Source organism: Scylla paramamosain, unplaced genomic scaffold (assembly GCF_035594125.1).
Source record: "Scylla paramamosain isolate STU-SP2022 unplaced genomic scaffold, ASM3559412v1 Contig17, whole genome shotgun sequence".
NCBI lineage: Eukaryota > Metazoa > Arthropoda > Malacostraca > Decapoda > Portunidae > Scylla > Scylla paramamosain.
The window spans coordinates 565,001-590,000 of NW_026973682.1; the positions used below are offsets into that span (position 1 = coordinate 565,001).

General features: G+C 40.1%; 1 long non-coding RNA gene and 1 pseudogene across 1 annotated transcript in view; one reads left to right on the forward strand and one right to left on the reverse strand.

The window, feature by feature from the left end:
• The first annotated feature begins 9,575 nt into the window (after nt 1-9,575).
• The window catches only part of LOC135097339 (uncharacterized), a 38,234-nt gene continuing 22,809 nt past the window's right edge, over nt 9,576-25,000 (forward strand). The window contains exon 1 of the long non-coding RNA XR_010265617.1: nt 9,576-9,594. This is a non-coding gene — a long non-coding RNA (uncharacterized LOC135097339). The remainder of the gene's footprint in view (nt 9,595-25,000) is intronic.
• The window catches only part of LOC135097313 (juvenile hormone esterase-like), a 6,826-nt pseudogene continuing 1,182 nt past the window's right edge, over nt 19,357-25,000 (reverse strand).

Sequence of the window (25,000 nt, forward strand, 5' to 3'; positions counted from 1 at the left end):
CAGAAAATTTTGTGCAAGTTAATGATGAGTCAATGATGATTTTAGACAGCTTGGAAGACAATACCAACCCTTATGTTTGAAATACACTGTAACAATTTGTAGTCATTTTCTTTATAACTGTCTTGGATTAAAGATTATGAAGTGTTTAATATACCCGGTATATAAATATACCGGGTTGAAGCTAAATGTGTTTATAATAATGATGTTGGACTCGTTAAAAAGCAACACAAACTTCTGTCAATTATAACAACCTACAATGTTTGCTGCTACAGTTCACAGGATAAAAGATTCTGAAGTGCAGACCTGACATACAGAATTACAACTTATACAATGTTCCTAATGAGTACCATCCTCTTTGTTCGAATTATAACAAGGTGTAGCAATGGCTCTGCATCTCTACCATGGACGAAAAGTTCCGAAGGTGTAGGTGACCCAGAAGGAGGCGGGATAAAAATGTTATAAATCAGGAAGGCGGGCCAGCCAAGTACAAGCGTCGCCCATTACAAACTTTCACGCCAAGAGTTTTCGCCAACAAGAAGATGAAGATGAGAGAGAGAGAGAGAGAGAGAGAGAGAGAGAGAGAGAGAGAGAGAGAGAGAGAGAGAGAGAGAGAGAATGTAAACCCGTCATCAGATCGTCCTACCACCTGTCCTTTTGCATACAAATGCCCCCGTGAAAAAAAGTAAAAAAGCGATCAGACAGCAGCCAGCCGCAACAAGAATGAAAGAAAACGATGACTCTCCGATAAATGTGGGAGTGAGACTCGTCTAAATAGGAAACACACAAGTCCTGCTGAGATCGATTGGTTTTGGGCGAAAAGTGACTCTGTATCAAGCAAATTACTGGGCCGGGGTGATGTTGAAATTAGCATACTTAGCGGTGTGTGTGTGTGTGTGTGTGTGTGTGTGTGTGTGTGTGTGTGTGTGTGTGTGTTGGACGTAAAAGAGTTTGGTATGTATGGAAATTTATGATCTGTTGGAGTTACAGTCTCTGTCTGTCTGTCTGTCCTGTCTATCTGTCTGTCTGGTCTGTCTGTCTCTGTCTGTCTGTCTGTCTGTCTGTCTGTCTGTCTCTCTCTCTCTCTCTCTCTCTTCTCTCTCTCTCTCTCTCTCTCTCTCTCTCTCTCTCTCTCTCTCTCTCTCTCTCACACACACACACACACACACACACACACACACACACACACACACACACACACACAGAGAGAGAGAGAGAGAGAGAGAGAGAGAGAGAGAGAGAGAGAGAGAGAGAGACGTAGTTCGTTTCTACAAAAGTGCATCGGTATAAAAAAAAATGAATTAAAGAAAGAAAAAAAAAACAATGAAAAGAAACGTAAGAAAAATTGTAACCAGTGTTATTTTTCTTTTTAAGGCTCAGAGAGGAAAACCATTAAAACCCAAAGCATTAATTTGCATCATGGGAATTTACGCAAAGGTTATCAGGTAAAAAAGAAAATAGGATGGAGGGAAAATAAAAAAAAAAAATCACTTTTTTTTTTTTTGTGTGTTTTTTTTTTTTTGTGTGTGTGTGTGTGTGAATGATATTTTTTGAGTTCATGTGGAAATGCAAGATGAGATGGGCTTGTTAACTTCACTGCAGTGTTTTTTTTAAGCTTTCCTTAACTAAAGAATATCATCATCATCATCATCATCATCATCATCATATTTCTTAATGGACTTTTTGAGGTCATGGAGGCAGTGGAAGATGAGATGAGGTTAATAATTTCACTGCACTGTTTTGGAGCTTTCACTACGTAACAAATATCATCATTATCATCATCATTATCATCATTATTAATCTTCTTCAGCCTTCTCTACTTACCTGTCAACTTCTCCTACCTGTCAACTTTCTCCTCCTCCTCCTCCTCCTCCTTCTCCTCCTTCTCCAGTCCTTACACCTCTAACTCATATAATCCTTAGTGGTAGAATAGTTACATAGACAGCCTCGTTAGGTCACTAAGGCTCGTGGTGTCTGTTTTTCTTTGTTTTGCATCCCTTTGTATTCCTTTGTATTCCTCCTCTTCCTTCTCTACCCCGCCACCACCACCACCACCACCACCACCACCACCACCACCATCTCTCACCTCCCACTTTAATATCTTTGATTGGCTCCACATACAAATAGGTTGGGTATTCTTGTCAATCTCACTAAAGTCGCCTCGAGTATAAATAGCAATCGGTATTCGTCCCGCAGCAGCAGTGACCTTCCATGTGCCGCGCCCTTCCCGCCTCTGGTGAGTCACGTGTCACCTTGACCTGTAGAAAAGGAAAGGTTAATTTCGGTGTCTTTATTTTATGTATTTATTTATTTTTTTATTTATTTTTTGTCATTGTTTGTTGTATTTCTTTATCGTGTGTTGATCAATTGTTGGTGTTTGTTAGTGCTTTGCTATTTCAAGTGTTTTTTTTTTTTTTTTCCTATTTAGCGTGGATATTTTTTTCTTTGTTAATCTTTGTTTCGTTAAGACTTCTCCGACTTTGCATTATTGTTTACATGAATTTCATGTAATCTGCCTTTTCTCATTATATTGTCTTTTGACTTTCTTCTTTATTATAGATTCATTCTTTTATTCCTTGCTTACTTCTTGCCTTGTGTCCTTTCCCTTGTTGTTTTCTGGATTTCTTGCTCGTGTCATAATTGCTGGACAGACGTTCATATTCTGAAACACTTCTGTGCCGCATTTCCACTGCTTGAAAAGTCTCTAGTTGTAGCTATATTGGCTTTTAAGAGTGTTTTATACTGTTCTAGTGAGAGATTAACAAGATTTCTACATTACTGACATGCGTAACACTCTTGAGAACTCGACTAACCATCTCTGTGACCTTTGAAAATAGTCATGGTGAAAGAACAAAGAGTTTCTGAATACGGATCACGAAAACAATCACACTTTCCCCTCCGTCCTCCATCGACACTCGCCAGTGTCAACAAATATTTCATTGGGAACGGATTTTTGATGTCATTTTGTTTTCAGATGAATTAATCCTGGCGTAATAAGTGAATTCAATTAATTACCTCCAAATGTTGGTTATTTATTTAACATATTTTGCCAGCCTCCCTTCGTGAAATAGATAGCTTTAAAATTGGTATACTGGTAATGCCTGTGTGTGTGTGTGTGTGTGTGTGTGTGTGTGTGTGTGTGTGTGTGTGTGTGTGTGTGTGTGTCTGTGTGTGTGTGTGTGTGTGTGTGTGTGTGTGTGTGTGTGTAAAAATAAACAAATAATCAGAAAAATAACGTGTGATGCAGGAAAGAAACCAAACAAAAATGGATAATAAAGGTTTAAAAAAGAGGGAAAGGCTGCTTAAATAGATAAAAAAATATACAAGTGTGTGTGTGTGTGTGTGTGTGTATGCTGGAAATATAGTATGATTCGAATATAACTGAACTTAAATGTGGAAGAGAGGCGTTTATATCATCAGGAAAAATGCTCCTCAATGTTCAATGCTCAGAATATCCTGCAGTGCTTCCCATGAGCAGTTTTGATTTACAGGTGACGTTTAAATGTCACGTGGAATATTTAAATGTCAATAATTATTTTTGTATTTGGCAGAGGAGGTGCATCGAAAGCTTTAATTTCCGTCATTTTCACTTGGATTTATGTGGAAGTGAGACAAACAAAGCGCAGGATAACGCCGCTACATTTAAAAAAGTGACGCGCTGCCAGAGAAAGCTCACGTTTTTCAATGTATTATGATCAAAGTGGTGAACTTCGACTTGCTTGTTTGCGTGTGTGTGTGTGTGTGTGTGTGTGTGTGTGTGTGTGTGTGTGTGTGTGTGTGTGTGTGTGTGTGTGATGTAAAGTGCAATATTTATAGTGATGTTATTTTTTTCTCAGTTATTTTTTCTTCATTATCTGTTATCACCTGTTATTTTCTTCGCTACCTGTTGTCGCTAATTATTTTCTTGACTCTGTGCTTACCAGTTATTTTATTCTCTATCTGTTATCATTACTTATTTGGTAAGCTGTGGCAAGACAAACATAAGTGTTGATTTCTATTTTTTTTTTTATTTCTTGTATTTTTTATACTATTTAGTAACTTTCTTTTTTTCGCAAGTTACATTCCTTTGTACTTAAATTGTATAGTTCACCAGACATCTGCGTGTAGTGTTTACTGTGTTGGGTTAAGACCAACATTTCCAGACAGGACAAGAACAGACCAAACTTGCTGTCCTGTTTCTGAGACTTTGTACAAACCTGGCAGCACAGGAGGGTCACAGTGAGACTTTCCCGTCCCTTTAGAAATGTTCCTAGTAGTGTTTGCTACCTGGCGGCAGGTGTCTTGGCGACCTCTCGTTTGTGCAGGCATGGGCGTGCAGCAGGCTGGCGTGGGGAGGGGCGCGCCTCACCAGGAAGGTTGGTGCAGGGTGAATAGCAGCCGTGGTTCATAGCGAGGCAGCGGAGGAAAAAAATCTGAGTCACGGCTGCTCTAGTTTACTTCTGGCTGGGTAGAGGCCGAGGGTGTTGTGTTGTATTGTGTTGTGAGGGTGGTGGTCGTGGTGTTGGTGGTGGTGGAGAGAGAGGTATTGGTTGTGGTGTATTGTGATGGTTTACTCATCAGGCAGGCTCCCTAACAGTGAACAAAAGAATATAATGTAAACTGCAAGAAGCCATCAGGCTTATACGTGGCACTCCCTGTATTAAACATAACTAACTAATTCCACCTATCATCCCCATCCAAAAACTTGTCTAGTCTTCTTGAAAAGCTCTCTAATATTTCAGCGCTTACAACCTGAATAGCGAGTCATTCTATTCATCCACCACTCTGTGTGCGATTTGCCTGAACTGCACGCCACTTGTATTGGTTAGTGTGTTTAGTTGCGTGATGAGCTGGCTGGTTGGCCCTGTGCAGTGTGGCTATACTCACACACTGCGCAATCACTATATTTAAGTATGAGGATCCAAACAAAAAGTTTCTATATACTGTAGTGATAGTGGTTGTAGTGGTGCTGGTGATGGTGGTGGTGATAATCGTAATGGTGACGGCAATGGTAATGCAGTGAACGACAGTGATAACAGCGATCAAGTGGTTGTGGTGAGTGATGAAGCCTCCAAGTGAAGCAATAAAGCCGTGATAAAACACTGCCAACTTTTCTTGGTGGTAAAAAGTGGCGCCACACACCGCACACCCTCGTGCCTGCCACACACCCTCGTCCCCGCCACACACCCTCGCCCGCGCCGCGTCACCGCCTCTAATTGTCATGATTATTGATGGTTCTATTGTTAGGGGCCGCTAATGTCAATGGCGGCGGCGGTGTTGGTGGTGGTGGCTTCTTATAATGAGTGAATGGATGAGGCAGTGGTGGTGGTGGTGATGGAGACTCTTACCACCACCACCACCGCCAACACCGGAGACGATGGTGATGAGAGAGAATTTTATTTATTTATTTATTTATTTTTTTTTTTTTTTTATGTAGGAGAGACACTGGCCAAGGGGAACAAAAATTCAATAAAAAAAAATGGCCATTGAAATGCCAGTCCCATAAAAGGGTCAAAGCAGTGGTCAAAAATTGATGGATAAGTGTCTTGAAACCTCTCTCTTGAAGGAATTCAAGTCATAGGAAGGTGGAAATATAGAAGCAGGCAGGGAGTTCCAGAGTTTACCAGAGAAAGGGATGAATGATTGAGAATACTGGTTAACTCTTGCGTTAGAGAGGTGGACAGAATAGGACTGAGAGAAAGAAGAAAGTCTTGTGCAGCGAGGCCGCGGAAGGAGGGGAGGCATGCAGTTAGCAAGATCAGAAGAGCAGTTAGCATGAAAATAGCGGTAGAAGACAGCTAGAGATGCAACATTGCGGCGGTGAGAGAGAGACTGAAGACAGTCAGTTAGAGAAGAGGAGTTGATGAGACGAAAAACTTTTGATTCCACCCTGTCTAGAAGAGCATAGTTATTTATTAGTAGTTAATAGTATCAGTAGTATTAGTTGTAATTGTAGCAGCAGCAGTAGTAGTAGTAGTAGTAGTAGTAGTAGTAGTAGTAGTAGTAGTAGTAGTAGTGGTTGTGGTGGAGGTAGTAGTAGTAGTGGTAGTAGCAGTAGTAGTTGTAGTAGTAGTAGTAGTAGTAGTAGTAGTAGTAGTAGTAGTAGTAGTAGAAATAATAATGATAATAGTAATTATAAGAAGGATAATACTAATAATTACACTAATATATAATTAAATTAAAAAGTAAAAAAAAAAGTATTAAAACACACGACATTTAGATTACAGTAATATATGATTTGTATAAGCCATTCAGCCTTCACTGCATAAATTTGTCACATTTCTTTCAAGCAAAAATATCGCTTATTTTTATTTTTTTATTTTTTTCGTTTTAATTCCGAGAAATATTGTCGTCATATTTACTCGTATTATTTTCCTGGCCCAGATTTCATTTCCCTCTCCAGAAAGTCAGATATTTTTAAACCAACCAAGTGTTCTTTTTCATTTCTCCTCTTTATTTCTCTCTTTATTTGATGCACGATGGAAAGTTACGCTGTAAAGTTGTCTTCATTAAAAAGAAAAAAAAAAAGAGTAAAAGAAAAAACAAAGATAACAAGGAAGAGAAGTAAAGAAAGATAATAAAAAAATAAAAGAAAGGAAAATAGAAATGTCAAAAAAGAAAGACCAAAAGAAAAATAAACAAAGAAAGTCTAATAATAAAAAAACAACAATTAATCCAGAGAGAGAGAAAGAGAGAGAGAGAGAGAGTGTGTGTGTTACTTGCACAATCTTCCTCTATATTTCCATACAGTTGCCCCATTTGATAATATTAGATAATCGGGTGAGTTTTGTGTATATATTTCCAATAGGAACTAATATATGGACCAATGGACTTTTATATTACTCCATTCAGTACCAATGTATCAATTCCATCACGTTGTAGGAGTCATTAAAGGATTTTCTTAAGGTACAGATGAAACTTGTTATACAGTGCTTTATATAATGAGTTATTCATTCAGTACAATTATAGTTTGCTGAAAACTTTTACGCCTTTTTGTTGTTTTGTTTTGTGGCTTTCTTTGTTCGTTGTTGTTGGTGTTGATGGTGGTGGTGGTGGTGGTGGTGGTGGTGGTGGTGGTGGTGTTGGTGTTTTTATCTTATTTTCCTTCTTAGAATTACTTTCCGTCCTCCTCCTCCTCCTCCTCCTCCTGACAACTATTGTTACCTTGGTGATAGAAAAAAAAAAAAAAGTGCCCCATCAGGAAACCCTGGAGACAATCTTTCCTGCTCTTTCCCTCCACTTTCCCTCCCATTTCTAATTTTCTTTTTTTCTTTTCTCTTTCCTTTATCTTTCCATCTTTTTCCTTTTCTTGTTCCTTTTTCTTCCTTTACATCTCATTGTTTTTCCTCTTTCCTTCCCCATTCTTTCTTCTCTCCCTTTTTCTTTTCCTCCTTAACTGTCTTGTCTCCATTTCATTTCATTATGTTTTTTTTTTTTATTACGATGTTTCGTCTTATGTTTTTTTTTCTCTTTTCCTCTTCCTTGTTGTTATTGTTGTTGTTGTTGTTGTTGTTGTTGTTGTTGTTGTTGTTGTTGTTGTTGTTGCTGTTGCTGTTGCTGTTTATGTTGTTGTTGTTGTTGTTTATTACTACTACTCTCTGGTTCCCTTCTTCACTCCCTTTTCCTTCTCCCTGTTTATTCATCTTTCCTCTTCCCCTCTTTCATCTCCCATTCCTTTTCTTTCTCCATTATTCTCCATTTTCTCCTTCTCTCGCTTTCCTCCTCACCTTCCCTTGTTTCCATTTCTCACTTTACTGTTTATGCTCTCTCTCTCTCTCTCTCTCTCTCTCTCTCTCTCTCTCTCTCTCTCTCTCTCTCTCTCTCTCTCTCTCTCTCTCTCTCTCTCTCTCATTCACTTCCGGTTTTCGCTTTCCTCCCTCCTTTCCTCCCTCTCCCTTCCTGTAGTTTGTCGAAGAAAGACTTGTTAAATTTGTAGAAAAAATGAGTCGTTGTAAACTTTTAAGAAAGGGAAGTTAAAGGACAGAGAGAGAGAGAGAGAGAGAGAGAGAGAGAGAGAGAGAGAGAGAGAGAGAGAGAGAGTCAGGGTGATAAATAGATAGATAGATGTATGAGTAAACTTTATGAAATGATTGACTGATAGATAAAAAATAAATAAATAAATAAATAAATAAATAAATATATATATATATATATATATATATATATATATATATATATATATATATATATATATATATATATATATATATATATATATATATATATATATATATAGACAATAATTAGGTCGATATTTTTTTTATGTTTATAGACAGATAGATGAATAGATAGATAGGGATATAGAGATGGATGGTCAGATAGACAGGTAGATAGATAGATAAATAGATAGATAAATAAATAGATAGATAGATAAATAGATAGGGAAGAGAAATAGGTAGATAAATACGTAGTGAAATAAGAAGATAGGTAGATAAATATGAAGATACTTAAACAGATAGATAGACAAACAGACAGTATAGAAAGATAAATAGATGCAAGTAGACAGGTAGGCATGAAAGTATAAATATATACATTTCTTTTTTAAACAGTTTGACGCACCTTGCCTCTCCACCTTGCCCCACTCCTTGTCAACACCTCCCATAGTGCTGGCTCTGCTACAAACCCTTCACTTCTTCAATAGTTGTGGTTAAAAACATTAATAATGGATGCAGCATTGATAAGTAATGAGGCGCTCACACAACATTTTCAGTCTTTACCGTTTTACTTATTTTAATCTTGTGTTTATTTATGTATTTATTCATTAATTATTGTTGTTGTTGCTGTTGTTTTTGTGTATTATTGTCACTGTTGTTATTATTGTTATTATTATTATTATTATTATTATTTTTATTATTAGTAGTAGTATTAGTAGTAGTAGTAGTAACAGTAGTAGTAATGGTGGTTGTAGTGTTTTAGTGGAAGTAGTAGTAGTAGTAGTTGGAGTGTTTTAGTGAAAGTAGTAGTAGTAGTAGTAGTAGTAGTAGTAGTAGTAGTAGTAGTAGTAGTAGTAGTAGCAGCAGTAGTAGTAATCGTAGTTGTAATGGTGGTGGTGGTAGTAGAAGTAGTAGTAGTAGTGGTGGTGGTAGTAGTAGAAGCAGCAGCAGCAGTAGTAGTAATAGTAGTAGTAGTAGTAGTAGTAGTAGTAGTAATAGCAGTAGTAGTAGTAGTATTCGTTACAATGTTTTAGTAGTAGTAGAAATAATAGTAGTAGTAGTAGTAGTAGTAGTAGTAGAAGCAGCAGCAGTAGTAGTAGTACTACTAGTAGTAGTATCAGTAGTAGTAGTAGTAGTAGTAGTAGTAGTAGTAGTAGTAGTAGTAGTAGTATTCGTTTCAATGTTTTAGTAGTAATAAAAGTAGTAGTAGTAGTAGTAGTAGTAGTAGTAGTAGTAGTAGCAGTAATATTCATAGTTAATATTTTTATCATCATCATCAGATTAACGATCTTTTTTTTTTAACGAGATTTTCCTCGTAATTGCTTGTTATGTTCCTGCAAGGGATTGTAAACATTCCTAATATTGCTAACACTCACTCTTTTCTATCATTTGAGAGGGCGTGGGGGCGGGGCGGCCACAGTGCGCCCCTTCACTGTGTTTAGACAGGAGGAGAGCGGCATGGCAGGTATACATCACTCTCCGGTGCCTCTTACTGGCAATACATTTTTTATCACATGGAAATCAAAGTAAAGGCAGAATCAAGCGATATATAGACGGCAAAATGTCACAAAACGCCGATGGGAAGTGAGGGACGTAATATTTCTCTTTGTAGCAAGGCAGTGTCATTGGGAAGCGTTATCGTGTGTATTGGTAGACACGTCGATCTGTATCTCAAGCCTCATCTCACATCATGGAGTGTGTGGGTCTGTCTGCGTGTGTAAAGGTGGACGTGGTGATTGCGCCTCAAGCTTCACCACTTGTCATGTACTCTGCCTGCCTCTTGATGCACCTGTGTAAAGGTTGTTGTGTCGTTGTATTGTTTGTGATGTATTCTACCTGTCTCTTTATTCACCTGTGTAAAGGTTGTTGTATCGACCAATGACTTAACTTTATTGTTTGTCATATATTCTACCTGTCTCTTTATTCACCGGTATAAAGGTTGACGGGTTGATCTATGTATACCTCAAACTTTATCCCTCATGTACTCTTTTTGTCTACATGATTCACTGCAGTAAATAAGATAATAAAATATGGGAAGCTGTAAGAGGCCATCAGGCCTAGACGTGACGGTCTGTGTTCAAAACACACTTATTTCCACCTCTCATCACCATCCATACATTTGTCTAGTTGCCATTACGGAGCAAAAGATAGTTATGCAGTTAATTTGTAGTTAGTAAGATTGCGTGTTATCTTGGTCCTGCCGAGGCTTCTGTCATCAGCGAAGAGTTAGTAAGTTGCGTGCACGTCTTAGTTCTGGTGAAGGAAAGACACGACATATGAAGTAAAAAGTTTCATACTGTCATTACCAAAGAGTTAGTAAGGCTGCGAACATATCTTGGTCCTGGTGAGGCGTGAAGGAAACGCGACAAGTGAAGTAAAGAATGTCGTACTTCTTACCAAGGAGTCATTAAAGCTGCATGGACGTCTTGGTTAAGAAGAAGGCGTAATGGAAACACGCGACAAAAGGAGACTGTTTATTGACATGAGGTGGAGGCGGGCGGCACACACCTGCGGGCGGCACACACCTGCGTGCGTAACACACCCGCGGGCGACCTCCAGTCCTCGCCACCAGTCGTCTGGCCGCCTCTATAACAAAGCTCACCGTCGGGCCGAGGCGTTTCGAAATACAAGTTTCTTAAGAGACGAGCCTATCGGGAAATACACATACGTAAATACTTTTTCCTCAGTATTTTTTTTTTGTCCGTAAGCCTAAGATTACATAAAGTGTATAAAAATACACACACACACACACACACACACACACACACACACACACACACACACACACACACACGGTGCAGTGACTCCATAATCTTATAAATAATACAAATCTTATCTCATTATTAATAATAATTTTTCATGAGTTTCCTTCTGTCTGTGTGTCTGTATGTCTCTTTTGTCTGTCTTTTTCTTCCTTTGTATCACTAACTCACTACCTCAAATTATTTTCTCCAATTTCTGATAAACGATTTTAAAAATTTTCCTTTCTGTCTTTTGTAAACTTAACTGTAAATGTTGAAAAGAAATGTCGCTATGGAAATAACGAGTCACTTATCACACACACACACACACACACACACAGACACACACACACACACACACACACACACACACACACACACACACACACACCTCCGTTTCTAGATAACAGTGGAGGCGGAAACATGTATCCGACACGTGCCACAGGTGTTGTATTGTTATTACCCTTTGTAAGTCACGCCAAGTCACCTTCTCACGTCTTCACTTCCTCCCCAGCCATGCAACACGCAACACACCCTCCGTTCCCCTCCCACACCAACACTGGCCTCCGCACTAAGAAACACTCATCATCCAGCGCCAAGGTGGTTTTTTTTTTTTTTCTTTTTACATTGAGACATTTTCAGAGTAATGTTTTTTTTTTTCTTTTTCTTGTCATGTCTTCCTCTCTTTTCCTTTTATTACTTTTCTTAGCAATGATTTTTTCGTTCTTAAGAAAGACTTAATTTTTCAGCTACATTGCTTTTTTCTCCCTCTTCTTATTTCTTTCTGTAAGCATCATGTTTTCACTTCACTATAAAGAGTTTTATTTATGTTATTTTAAATTATCACTATTATTTTTTGTCATTTTTTTTTTTTTGTGTGTAATAAGGTGTAAAGTTTTTTTTTCCGAAGTCTTCTTAATTTTCTGCTTCTTTTTTCGCCAGTAAGGATAATTTTCATTATCACTTTTTTTTCACATATCACTTTTTTTTTGTCTTCCTTTCCTAAACAATTTTTTTCCAAACATGTTTTAATGTTTTTTTTTTTATTTCCTTTTATAAGCAACTTTTTTCCGCTCTCGCAAGAAGACGCTACCAGATTGTAAAAGTAGCACATTGTTTTTATCTTCCTTTCCTGAAATCCCAGAGTAACAAAGCTTGTCCTGTGCAAGTCACGCCACACACACTCAGCTCCTTAGGATAACACTCTTACACTCTCCCGGTAGCACTTTGCGATCACACATTATTTCACCGTTGTTTTACTCCTTGCCTCTTACTTAATATATATCGTCTTTCTCTTATACATCTTCTACAAGTCAACATATTTATTTTTATGTTTATTACACTTCACTTTGATTTTTCACTTACATTAATCTGATGAAATATTCCCGAGTGTATTTATCTGTCCATCACATTTACAGTTAGAAAGACTTCATGTTACTTAACGTGTCTTGCTTATTTTCCGTGTATTTTTCTGTGCAAACATTACTGTCCTAGGTTTATCTGTTTGTCTGTCACGTTTACTGTTAAAAAGTCGTCATATTAATTAGCGTACCTTGATTACCTTCCGTTTATTTTTCAGTAAGTGTGACTCGTTGTTTCATGTATACTTTCCATTACATTTAGTGGCAGTAAGTCAGTACATTAATTGTCTGTCAGTCACATTTGTTCTCCGCTCGTCTATATTGTTTTACCTGTCACCACATTAATGGATTGGGGGAGTTCCACCTTTAAGTTGCGCCGCGCCGTCGGGTCACACAGTATTCCACCTTTAATAAACACAAATTATGCCAGTTTGGCACAGTATTGCCCTCCACCTCAAGACAACACACTTGCTCATTAATCCCAGTCCTGGCAACACTGCAAAACCACACACTCCAACAGGACCTGGCCTGCAACACAAACTCACACTTTTAACAATGGCTTTACTGTAACACTGCAACTTTATGGCTTTTTACACTTAAGGAATTACATGGCATTGCAACACTATGCCTCTTCATGGAACACACTCCAACACTGTCTGCAACACACGATCGTAATATCGATCTTACTTTTGCAACACAAAAAAATTACACTTTTAACAAATTCATATATAACTTACAATTTTGGGAGTATTTCAGCACTAGTCTCCTTCCTGAAAACACACAACATTGCCTGCAACACACATTCTTAACATTGATCTCACTTCTGCAACATTCTAAATATAACACTTTTCTCTCAACAAATCCATGCACAGCTTACAATTTTGGCAACCCTCCAACAAAACTTTCCGACACTCTTTACAACACACTCTCTTAACATTCATTTATTCTTTGCAACACAACAAATTTACATTTTTTTTCTTAACAAGCCCATACATTAATTACGTACAATTTTGGCAACTTTCCAACAACAAACCTTCGCCTGACAAAACACTACAACACTCCTAGCAACACAATCTTTCTTACCATTGATCTTATCTTTATCTTAATCTCCTCGACAATAAGTCACACACACACACACACACACACACACACACACACACACACACACACACACACACGCACGCAGCTCAATCCTCTTCTAGCAAGACGTGCCGAGGCTGGGCGCGCAGTTTAAGTCTCTGAGGTGTATGGCCGCGTCGCCTCTGTATTATATCTCAGTTCAAGGTGGGCTTCAATCTTACGTTAGAAATTATTCCCGTCCATTATAAAGTGAGACGAGACCCAGCTATGCACGAGCCGTCAATAACGCGACCTTCACTTCCCTTACTTCCCTCCTTCCTTCCTTCCCTTGCGCTGTGGTCTGCCTCACATATCACCTCTCATTCCCGCACATCACCTATCTCTCTCTCTCTCTCTCTCTCTCTCTCTCTCTCTCTCTCTCTCTCTCTCTCTCTCTCTCTCTCTCTCTCTCTCTCTCACTCATATTTACCTGACTAACTCTCTTAACTTAATGAATTGATAGTGTATTGTGTTTTCGTCATACTAGAATTCATTAGTCTTCATTTTGTGTTGCCTTGATAAAGAGAATGTGCTAAGTAAAGGTTAATCTGTCACGCTCTTTTGTATTTGTGTGCTTTGTTTAGTTTTCATAATGATACAAGGTAAGCTTTATATATTTTGATCAGAAATGCTTATCAATCTGCAGTCAGTCTAATCTAATGATTAGTGATCAAGTTGTCAGTCTGATTTAATGTAATCGTGGAGGTGACAAACACCCCACCCAATGTTTGCGTCAATCAAGCTGTGAATTTGTGGCCAATCTGATCTAATTTTGCAGGTGAAATTCTCAGTCTGTGTCGATCTACAGTCAATGTAATCAAATGGTGCCAGAATGTCACTACATGCATTGCCCTTCAAAACACACCCTTATCTTTCCTTCTCTTTCCCCCAATTAACTAGAATTTATGTATAGTTTTCTTTATATATTTATTTTGAAACTGGTAATTTCCACTAATGTCCTTTCTGTCTTCTGCATGGTTGTTGTCATTATAGTGTCACGCTGCCTTCTGAGTGACCAAGAGAACTTATTTCAAAGCACTTCCACTACTTACAAGAGCCTCTAGTTGAAGCTACAAGGGTTTTTAAGGCTATTTTTACGCTTTTAGTGACAGATTGACATGGTACCTACATTAATAACAGGAGAAACAGTCTTGAGAAGCCGGCTAAGCATCTCTGTGGCCTTTTAGTCGTGGTAAGTGAGCGAAGACTTTCTGAGTACGAGGCCAAGTTGACTCTTTTCTCGCGGAAGACGATCGTGAGTGTCCTTAGTCGCCAGAGCGAGACCAGAGACCCAGCGCTCGATGTTGCCTTTTCGTTTTGTCTCTGCTTCCGACACACTAATTACATTCATCACCACAATAGTTCGTTCCCTTCCGTAGCAGATTAAAGCCGCGATAATAAACAGTGCTGGTTCGAGTCTCTCTCTCTCTCTCTCTCTCTCTCTCTCTCTCTCTCTCTCTCTCTCTCTCTCTCTCTCTCTCTCTCTCTCTCTCTCTCTCTCTCTCTCTCTCTCTCTCTCTCTCTCTCTCTCTCTCTCTCTCTCTCTCTCTCTCTCTCTATATATATATATATATATATATATATATATATATATATATATATATATATATATATATATGTAGATCTGTTTGAGCATCTCTGAAAGATTTGTCATAATAATTAGAGTTTATGTGCATCGGAATTTATAATCTCTGAGTGCTTCCCGCAGGGATAGTATTTTTTTCTAACTGTCACAGATCAAGTGACCTGAATGCACAGTTCTGGAAACATACACACACACACACACACACACACACACACACACACACACACACACACACACACACACACACACACACACACACACACACACACACACACACACGGATAGCTGCTGTACTGGCTACACGCTTGTGTTTCTGGATTCTCAGTGATAGTTTTTATTTTAAACTTTGCAACACGAGTAGTAACAGCAGCGGCAGCAGCAGCAACAGGAGCCGCCGTTCAACACAGCCAAACAGCACAGCCACAAAGGCAGAGCCACACAGCACACAGCCGCTCAACCACACACACACACACACACACACACACACACACACACACACACACACACACACACACACACAGCACAGCACAGCACAGCACAAAGCCACACAACACACATCCACACAGCCATACAACCACACAGCACACAGCCGCGGAGTGCACAGATGCTGGTGGACTGATCCCTGAAGCGGCTGTGTCCTCTCGGAAATTCTAGAGAATGTGGCCTCTTGTTTCCAGCTTAACGAGGTCTCTAAATCCTTGTGCAAATAAGGGTTTAGCAGGAGTTCAGGGCGTCTGCAGTGAAAATAGAATTATCTTGTTACGTATTTGAAGCTGCCATCCAATCAGTGGGGAGCAGGTGATGAGGGTTCTTGCTCCGCCCACCAAGGGACGTCATCTCCTCCCACCACTCGCCTTTCGCCTCTATTCCAGGTTCAACGCCCCACTCACTGCGTCGTTTTTGGCAGTTTCCCTAGTGTCGTGGGTTGGCGCCATGTACCAGTCTCCTCCAGTTGTTTCTGTCTTCTACATCTTCCTCAGTGACTCCTATCCTTTGTAATTCTACCGTAATTCCATCCCTCCACCTCTCTCTTTGTCTTGCCCTCGATCTCTTTCCCCAAACTGTGTCCTGGTGAACTGCTGGTGCCGTGCAGTGTCGCTGTGTACCGTCTCCCACTCTGGATCATCGATGTCAAGTGTCAGTCAGTTACAGTACATATGTTTTAGCATAAACTTGTTCTTGTATTTTGATGGTGTTTTTAGCTTAATATTTTCACCTGCCGAGCAATATGACCTTGTCATCTTGGTGTCAGTCAGTCAGTTAAAATATATTAAGTTTAAGTGAATTTACATGATGTTTTCACGTCACGATTTCTCCTTATACGATGCCTGCAAATTTCTATTTATCGTGCAGAAGGAGAAATACCTATACCCAACACATATTGCTGCAGTGATGCAGCGTGGAGAGAGATATCTTCGTGTGCTGCTGAAAGCTTCGTTCTGAATATATGTGGGTATTGCAGACACCTGGCGGGTCTGTCCCTCCTGCGGGAAATGGAGTATGTGCTAAGCATTCTTACCTGGTTAGTAGTAAGTTGCATGTTGAAAGGAGCCGTATATATTTTTTTCTTTTGCTCTTGCGGTCTCTAGCCAGCCTCTTTTACAGGCAAGTATATCACTCCCAGGCAGCTTCATCTAAAAAAAAAATAAACAAATAAAGTAGAAAGCTTTGTGCAGGAATGTGAACGATGTTCTCTGTATATGAAAGCTTTATTAAGAAAGGTTTGTCCGTACATGAAAGTTTTATTAGGAAAAGCTTAATTCCTGACATAATTACGTATTCGGATCGAAGTTGCGTCCTTCTAAGAGAAGAAAGATTACATACACTCTAGGAAAGAAAACAGTATCAATGTTTTTGTCGATGAAAACTTCATATAATGGATGACTATCCTTGACGAGAGAAAGGTCATTGCTGGAGGAAAAAACCCTCAGAAGTTAATTAGTTCCAAAGTTAACGAGAGAGAAAAAAAAAAAGACAAATAGGAAAAGCCAATAAAAATGTTGCAGCCCAGGGAGGCGGCCATGACCACATGACCACCTCGCAGGAAGGGAAGAATCCTGCGGTGCTTCCTTCAGGATAAAGGATGGCGGAGGCTGCAACCTTTTCCACGTAAATTAACCGCCAGCTCGGAGTGGGGAATGTATTTCTCTATTACTTGCATGGTTTTGTTTGAGGTTATACTGTTAGAAGGAGGTTGCGAGCAGTGGTTCGTGGAGGTTAGGTCAGGATGCGAGCAGTACAGGTTAGTGGAGACTAGATGTAGATGTGTTACTTCTCTCTCGTGTTGGGTTAGGTTAGGTAAGGTTAGGTTGCGAGCAGCACTGGTTCGTGGAGACTATAAGCTGGTGTGTTGCTCAGCTGTCAGGTTAGGATGGGTTAGGCTAGATTGTGGGCAGATTCGTGGACACTAGTAGGTGTGTTGCTCCGCCCTCAGTTGGTTTAAGTTAGGCTACGAGAAATACAGCTTCCTGGACACTAAAAACGTGTCGTATTACTCTGCAGATGTTGATGCCACCAAGTTTTAAAACTTTTTTATTTTCTTCTCTTTATTCTTTTTTTTTTTTCTTTGGCCAGAGCATCTCTGACTGACGGCTTCTTGTAGCTTCGCTTATTTTCTTGTGTTCTTATATTCTTACATACTTGTGTGTAAATCACACGATTTATTTTTTGGGGGTGTTTTGTTTGCCTATTTTTTTTCTTTTATTTATCTTTAAATTTATTTGTATTTCTGTTTTTATTTATCTATTTTTTTTTGTCGTATGTATGTATAGTGCTGTCCGATTTTTTTTTTTTTTTACAATATTCTTGATTTTCTTTCCTTTTATTCTTTTTTTTTTTTTTATCTACGTAGGGCCGTGATTTTCCTTTGTTTTGTAAGTGAGCCTTGGTGTGGACTCTCTCTCTCTCTCTCTCTCTCTCTCTCTCTCTCTCTCTCTCTCTCTCTCTCTCTCTCTCTCTCTCTCTCTCTCTCTCTCTCTCTCTCTCTCTCTCTCTCTCTCTCACACACACACACACACACACACACACACACACAGTAATGTAACTTCACAAAATATCCCTAACGACATTTCCTTTGTCGTTGCTTTTGGATCTTTGTACTTTCCATTGTGATCTCACCTTATTATTTTTATTTTTTTTCTTGTGTAGATCCAATTGGCCGCAGCTCTTGTCTCTTGTTTCTTGTCTCAGGCCCTTCCGTGTTTCATTATCTTTTGAGTCTTGAGTGCACGCGCCGTTTCTCATTACTTTTTCCTCCCTTTTTTTTTTGTTGTTGTTTTTCCGCGCCCTTAAGCTTTCTAAGTGCACACAGTGTTCCTCTTAATCCTTGTCTTGTTTTCAGTTCAGCTTTGAGTCTTGTTTTTTTTTTTTTTTTTTTTTTTTTTTTTTTTTTTTTTTTTTTTTTTTGAAGGGTGGAATGCGAAGGGAAGAGGGTTGGGTTCCCTCCGCCCCCGCCCAGCTCTGAGGCGGCGCCGGCCCAGGTAAAGGTGACCACTGAGCAAAGAGCGCTTTGATGTTTAATGCACGCCGCGGGAGGACACGTCCTGGGTGTGTTCGCGCGAGGTTTGCTTGGCACTTTTCCACGTGTACCCTTAGTTCCGAGCACGCCGGTACCTCATCAAATGTCACCAGCCTCTTCAAAAACTGTTTCTATATTTCACTTCCGCGCCCACCACTGCCGCCACCTCTGCTTGTTTCGAAGTGACTCCTCACAGCAAATCAACCCATTTTTATAGGACTAAATCAGACGCAGCAGTGCTTTACACCCTCGACTTTCTTAGTAATCAGATGGTGTTTATCTCCTTAGTTCTTCACAATTCCACCACATCACAACTCGTAAGCCATACAACTCCTCAAAACACTTCATAATCACTCCATCATAACACCTAAGCATTTCTCTAAGCGTGGTAATAATGAAAGTGTTCGGTTTCAAGACAGTTATCCTTAAATTTGATTTTTTTTTTCTTTACTGACTGGCACCTCAGTGGACGTTTTTTTCGTTTGTTTGCACTGAGTTAGGGCCCATCATATATATATATATATATATATATATATATATATATATATATATATATATATATATATATATATATATATATATATATATATATATATATATATATATATATCCTTCTTCATACGACCTTAATCCCAGTGTATTGCAGGGTCAGCCGCTGGAGTTACCCTTCTCCATCTGTTTCTATCTTCTTGCACTCCCAGCTTGTTCATATCACTTCTTATTACGACTCTCCATCTTATTCTTTTGTCTCCCAACCCTCCTTCTCCCCCTAACCTCCACCATCATTGCCTTCCTCACTTGTTCGTCCTCTTCTCTCATTATATATATATATATATATATATATATATATATATATATATATATATATATATATATATATATATATATATATATATATAAAGTGGTTATATCTAAGTTATGTTGTTAGGTAGGCGGTGCTTGTTACTGTTTGCATTTAATCAGGAGTTGGTAAATCACAATTCATGACGTGAACTGCGCGTGGCGCCCTGAGGCACCTTCACCAGGTGCGGGTGAAGCATCAGATTTTCCTGGGTGGGAAGAGAGTTGTGGAACTTGCGTGTCTGTGAAAAGAAAGAACCTGCATGAACCATTTACTGAGGGGGTGAAATGGATAGTGCTTGACAAAGGATGCGCTCTAGATACTCGGAGCGTGACATTTATAAAACACAAATAGCGACACTCATAAAGAAAAAAAAAATGTAGTTATGTAAATAATTCTGCCACGTCAAAATTTGAATAGAAAATGGACCATGTAATTATCTAATACATAAGGTTTCCAGACACTTCTCTAGTTATGGATAACCCTTCTTGCTCTCTTCTTCCGGAACTGGCACCTTCAGTGGGCCTTTTTTCTACTTTTTTTTTTTTTTGTAACCCTGAGGTCGGTTACCCCCTCACCCCCTCATCAACATATGTTCTAAGCGTTCGCCTTACACGCTTATAAGTACACCAATAGAAATATACCAGTGCCTAATACATCTTTCATAGTAAATAATTAAGTAAGCAACATCCCTCACCTCCTTGCGGTCGTCTGGCTTCATGGAGGGCGAGGGCGTGAGGGAGAGGTACTGCAGGTTCTCTGGTGTGCTGGCTTCCCACGTGAAGCCCAGAGAGCTATCAGGGGTTGGGTTCCTGGTGAGAAATAACGAAAAATTATAATTATAATGATGAGTAATAAAAGACAGACCACTGTTGGACTGGTGAGTAATACAAAGATTTATTATCATTGCAATGATGAGTGATACAAAAATAAACTATTGCTGCAATGATGAGTAATACAAAAAGTAATTATTGGAGTGTGGTGGTGAGGAATAGCAGGATTAAGCAGATCTTTTTCTCTAACTTTTCAACACCATCAAAACATTGTAGAAATAAAGATCCCCTGCTTAATTCTGTGTTTTCTCACCACTGCCCACCATCGCCAACTCACTTGTCTAATCTATGCAGTAAAGAGGTAATTTTTTGCAGTGATATGTAGTACACAGGCAAACTATCGTTGTTGTTGGTGTCACCGTGTCACAGTGAATGGATGGAAGCATTGATAAGTCTTACCTGACATCAGCACTTCCTGAAGAGCCTCTAATGCAGCAATGGTACAATGATAAGCCTTACTTTTATCATCTTATCCTCTAAAACTATCAGTCTCCTCCACAAAAGGGTCCCGCCTTCCATCTCAGTAAAGTTAGTGCACTGATAAGCAATACTTTATCATCTTGCCCACTCCAAAGCTCTCAGAGTCCTCCATAAAGACTTCTGAAATCAGGACCTCTGCCCTCCATCTCACCCTGTGGCAGCAAAGTTGGTCCACAGAGTCGTGATGATGTCCCTGAGGGTGAGGTCGTCGGGCAGCTTTAAGTCCTTGGGGCGCTGTGGGGGTGCTGTTCGTGGCGACAAGAGAGGGCCGCCGCGGAACAAGTAGTACAGATCGTCTACGTGACTCACCCCTGTCAGAATTGGCGATCAGAAACCGATTAAAAATTCCTGGAGAAAACCAGTTAAGGGAAGAAAACTGGGAGGAAGATAGAGAAGGAGATGGAGCGGAGGAATTGCTTTAGAACTGCAAACAATAGCAGTCACAGAGGAAGATTCAAGGGACAGAAACAACAGGACAAGGCTCGTACATCGCGCCAACCACTCACTCGAGGGAAACGCCGAACGGAAAAGATAAGAAAAGGAAGATGTGATTCACTCATGTCAGAACAAAACAACATAAGAAAGTAAGGGAAGCTGCAAGAAGCTGTCAGGCCTACACGTGGCACTCCCCACATGAAACATACTGCCTACCTCCTTTCATTATCCTCAGCCTCAAATTTGGCCACTCCTCTTTTAAAGCTCCGTAGTGACTCATGGCACACATCACAGTGACTCATGGCACACATCACAGTGACTCATGGCACACATCACAGTGACTCATGGCACACTTCACAGTGACTCATGGCACACATCACAGAGACTCATGGCACACTTCACAGTGACTCATGGCACACATCACAGTGACTCATGGCACACATCACAGTGACTCATGGCACACATCACAGAGACTCATGGCACACTTCACAGTGACTCATGGCACACATCACAGTGACTCATGGCACACATCACAGTGACTCATGGCACACATCACAGTGACTCATGGCACACTTCACAGTGACTCATGGCACACATCACAGAGACTCATGGCACACTTCACAGTGACTCATGGCACACATCACAGTGACTCATGGCACACATCACAGTGACTCATGGCACACATCACAGTGACTCATGGCACACATCACAGAGACTCATGGCACACTTCACAGTGACTCATGGCACACATCACAGTGACTCATGGCACACATCACAGTGACTCATGGCACACTTCACAGTGACTCGGACACAGCTGTGTTTTAGTTTTTCAACAAGATTATATCTCAGACCACAAATTATGTATAAATAAATTAAAATGTTAAGTAATGATGGAAAGGGATGCAGTGTTATTACTAATAAAAATGATGGCAGCGATGAGATGGTGGTGATGGCAATAATGACTGGAATTTGTCGTGATGCAGGATATTAATAGTATAGGATAAGAGTTATTGGTAGTGGTAGTGGTGATGGTAAGAAGGCTGGTGATAGTTGCTACGTATAGCGGTGGTGGCGACAGCGCTGGTGATAACATCAGGAGTGGTAGTGGCTATGCCAAGCACCTTCTGTTTTTATGAGTATTTAAGTCGAGAACCACCCTTGATGTCTATAAAATCTCTAAGTTATTCATTGCCTTGAAGTGACATAGGGGATATGATGTTACAAGCAAAATTCTTTGGGTCAATTATCAGGATCTGTTATGTAAGAGTGGCTCCAAGCAAGGGCAATAAAAGGGCAGAAAAAAAGCCCACTAAAGGTGCCAGTCCCCAGTTACTTTGCCAGTGTTCTTAAAACATCTGCCTAAACATTCGTCACTGAACTGACCGCCTCGTGTCAGTGTTGACGCCGCGGTGCCTCGGGCAGGTTGTGGGCCAGGCATTGCTTACACTTGTTGTCGCAGGAAGGGCAGATCAGTTGGCCGAAGGAGAGCTGGGCGTAGTGCTGCAGCTCGTAGCGGTAAATCTTCCCTGCGTGGTGGGCGAAGATGCGGTCATGAGGCACGGCGAAGTAGTGGTCAGTGAACATCTGTCAAAATTATATATAATAAGACTAGTAAGAATAATAACTAAGAGTTATTTTTGTTATTTTCAATAATAATAACTTATTATTATGTCTTCATCATTTTTTTTAAATAATATATTATTATTATTTTGATAACTAAAAGAATTAGAATGTTCACACCAACCAACTACTATACTACTACTACTACTACTACTACTACGAACATGAGATAATAAGGGAAACGGCAAGAATACATCAGGTCAACACGTGACAGTCCCTGAATGCAACATGCTTGTTCATCTCCACCTATCATCTTCATACGTGAATCTAGTTTTTAAAGCTCCCTCATAATTCATCACTAATCACTAACAATTACGGTTACAAGGCTTTTTCACAGCAGAATGATCACGGAAAAGTTCACCGTACAGAACACCAGCTGGCAGTTCTGTATGTTTAAGATGTAACATAGGCGCAAATTTAAGAATGAACAGTGAAAACACTGCCGGCATCCTCTTGTCTCAAGTGTTAAGGTGTAACATCCCCTCACGTAGAGCCGTGTCTTCTCATCCTTATGTCATATATATGTAAACAAGTAATTTTCACATTGCAAATACATCCAAAGTTTACGGAACATGTGCAGCAAAAAACAGGCTTAGGCTCCAGTGTTGGTGCTCACCCTCATGAAGTCGTCAGCGTGCGCCTCGGTGACGTGCGTGGTGCCCAAGTAGTGGAGGTACAGCTGGCGGGCTACAGCCTCCGGGTCCTCGCTCCTGCCCTCAAGCTGAAGGGACGCAGACCCGGCCATGCTAAAATTGTACTGTAGCTCCTCCAGTAACTGTTTCTTTGCCAATGCAGCTGGAAAAAAAAAAATCTTCAAAACAATAGATTTTGAAGGTAATTATTCCCTCAGACATTTTAGTTAGTGAAGCATGATTTTTAACCACGTAAGTTGGGTGATAATTACGCAAGGCCAAAAGAGCCCCGTCGTCTTTGGTAATGCCTGATATGATGTCCACCTGGGTGTTGCATCCCTCACTTATCAGCTGGGCAGGGTGACGCGGCAGGAAACGGCCGTCCACTCAGGGCGTGAAGGTGAGCGGCAGCACTCCCCATCTCTGTACAAATTAAATGGCCTCAGAACTGTAATTTGAATATATCCACAATTGAATGTTCAAGTTAAATGAGCAAGTAGTCCTGACACCTGGCACAGTGAGTGCCACTCACTCTGGAGCTTTCGTAACGAGGAAAGAGAGCCTTTGCATCCAGCCCCTGCAGGCACAGAAGGAGCGTGTTGCTGCCCTGGTCTGTGGGACACCCAAGGCTGCCACCCACTTCAATTGCCTCCTTGCGAGGATTATTGTTGATAGTCAAGGACGTCAGTGCTGTTCCAGACTGCATGATAGCACTGGAGAAAAGATCTGTCAAAACAATACAACTTGTCTCATTACATGCAAATATGTGAACAAATGGATATACAAGGTTGAAATTATATATATATATATATATATATATATATATATATATATATATATATATATATATATATATATATATATATATATATATATATATATATATATATATATATATTGTGTGTGTGTGTGTATAAACAAAGGTGATGAGAACGAATGTGAAGTCCAAAAGGAGTCCTACCTTGAACTTCCGGGACGAACATGAGGAGGTGGGCGGCGGCGCTGCCGGCACTCTCACCGAAGATGGTGACCCGCATGTTGTCTCCGCCAAAGAGGTGAATGTTGGTCTTCACCCACCGGAGCGCCAGGGTCTGGTCCTTGAGGCCCAAGTTCGCAGGCATCGCCAAGTCCTCGGTAGACAGGAAGCCTGTACAGTGAGAGAGAAGCAGTGAGAAGAGCAGTACGCAGGCCGCGCCGCGTGTGAGAGAAGTCACCACCTCGCCACACACCACCCACCCAGGACACCCAGCCGATACTGCACCACCACCAGCACGATGTCGTGGTCCAGGAGGACGTGAGGAGGGTACTCCTGGGCACTGCCATGGGTGAACCTTCCTCCGTGAAGCCAAACCATCACCGGGAAGCTAGCGTCTCCATTAATCTGTGATAAGATTGGTACTATTACACACACACACACACAGAGAGAGAGAGAGAGAGAGAGAGAGAGAGAGAGAGAGAGAGAGAGAGAGAGAGAGAGAGAGAGAGAGAATGACTAAAAGGGGATGTAAAATATTCCTTACAAAAGATTAAAGTTTTAAATTTTACATTCGTTAGAAAAGCTTAGATTAAGAGGTATAACAAGAACAATTTAAACAAAATCCTTAGTGTTAGTAATCAGGATAGGACTACAACTAATAAATAAAAAAAAAGGGAAGAAATTGGTTCTCAGATAGAGTGGTAGATGACTGGAATATATGCAGTAATCAG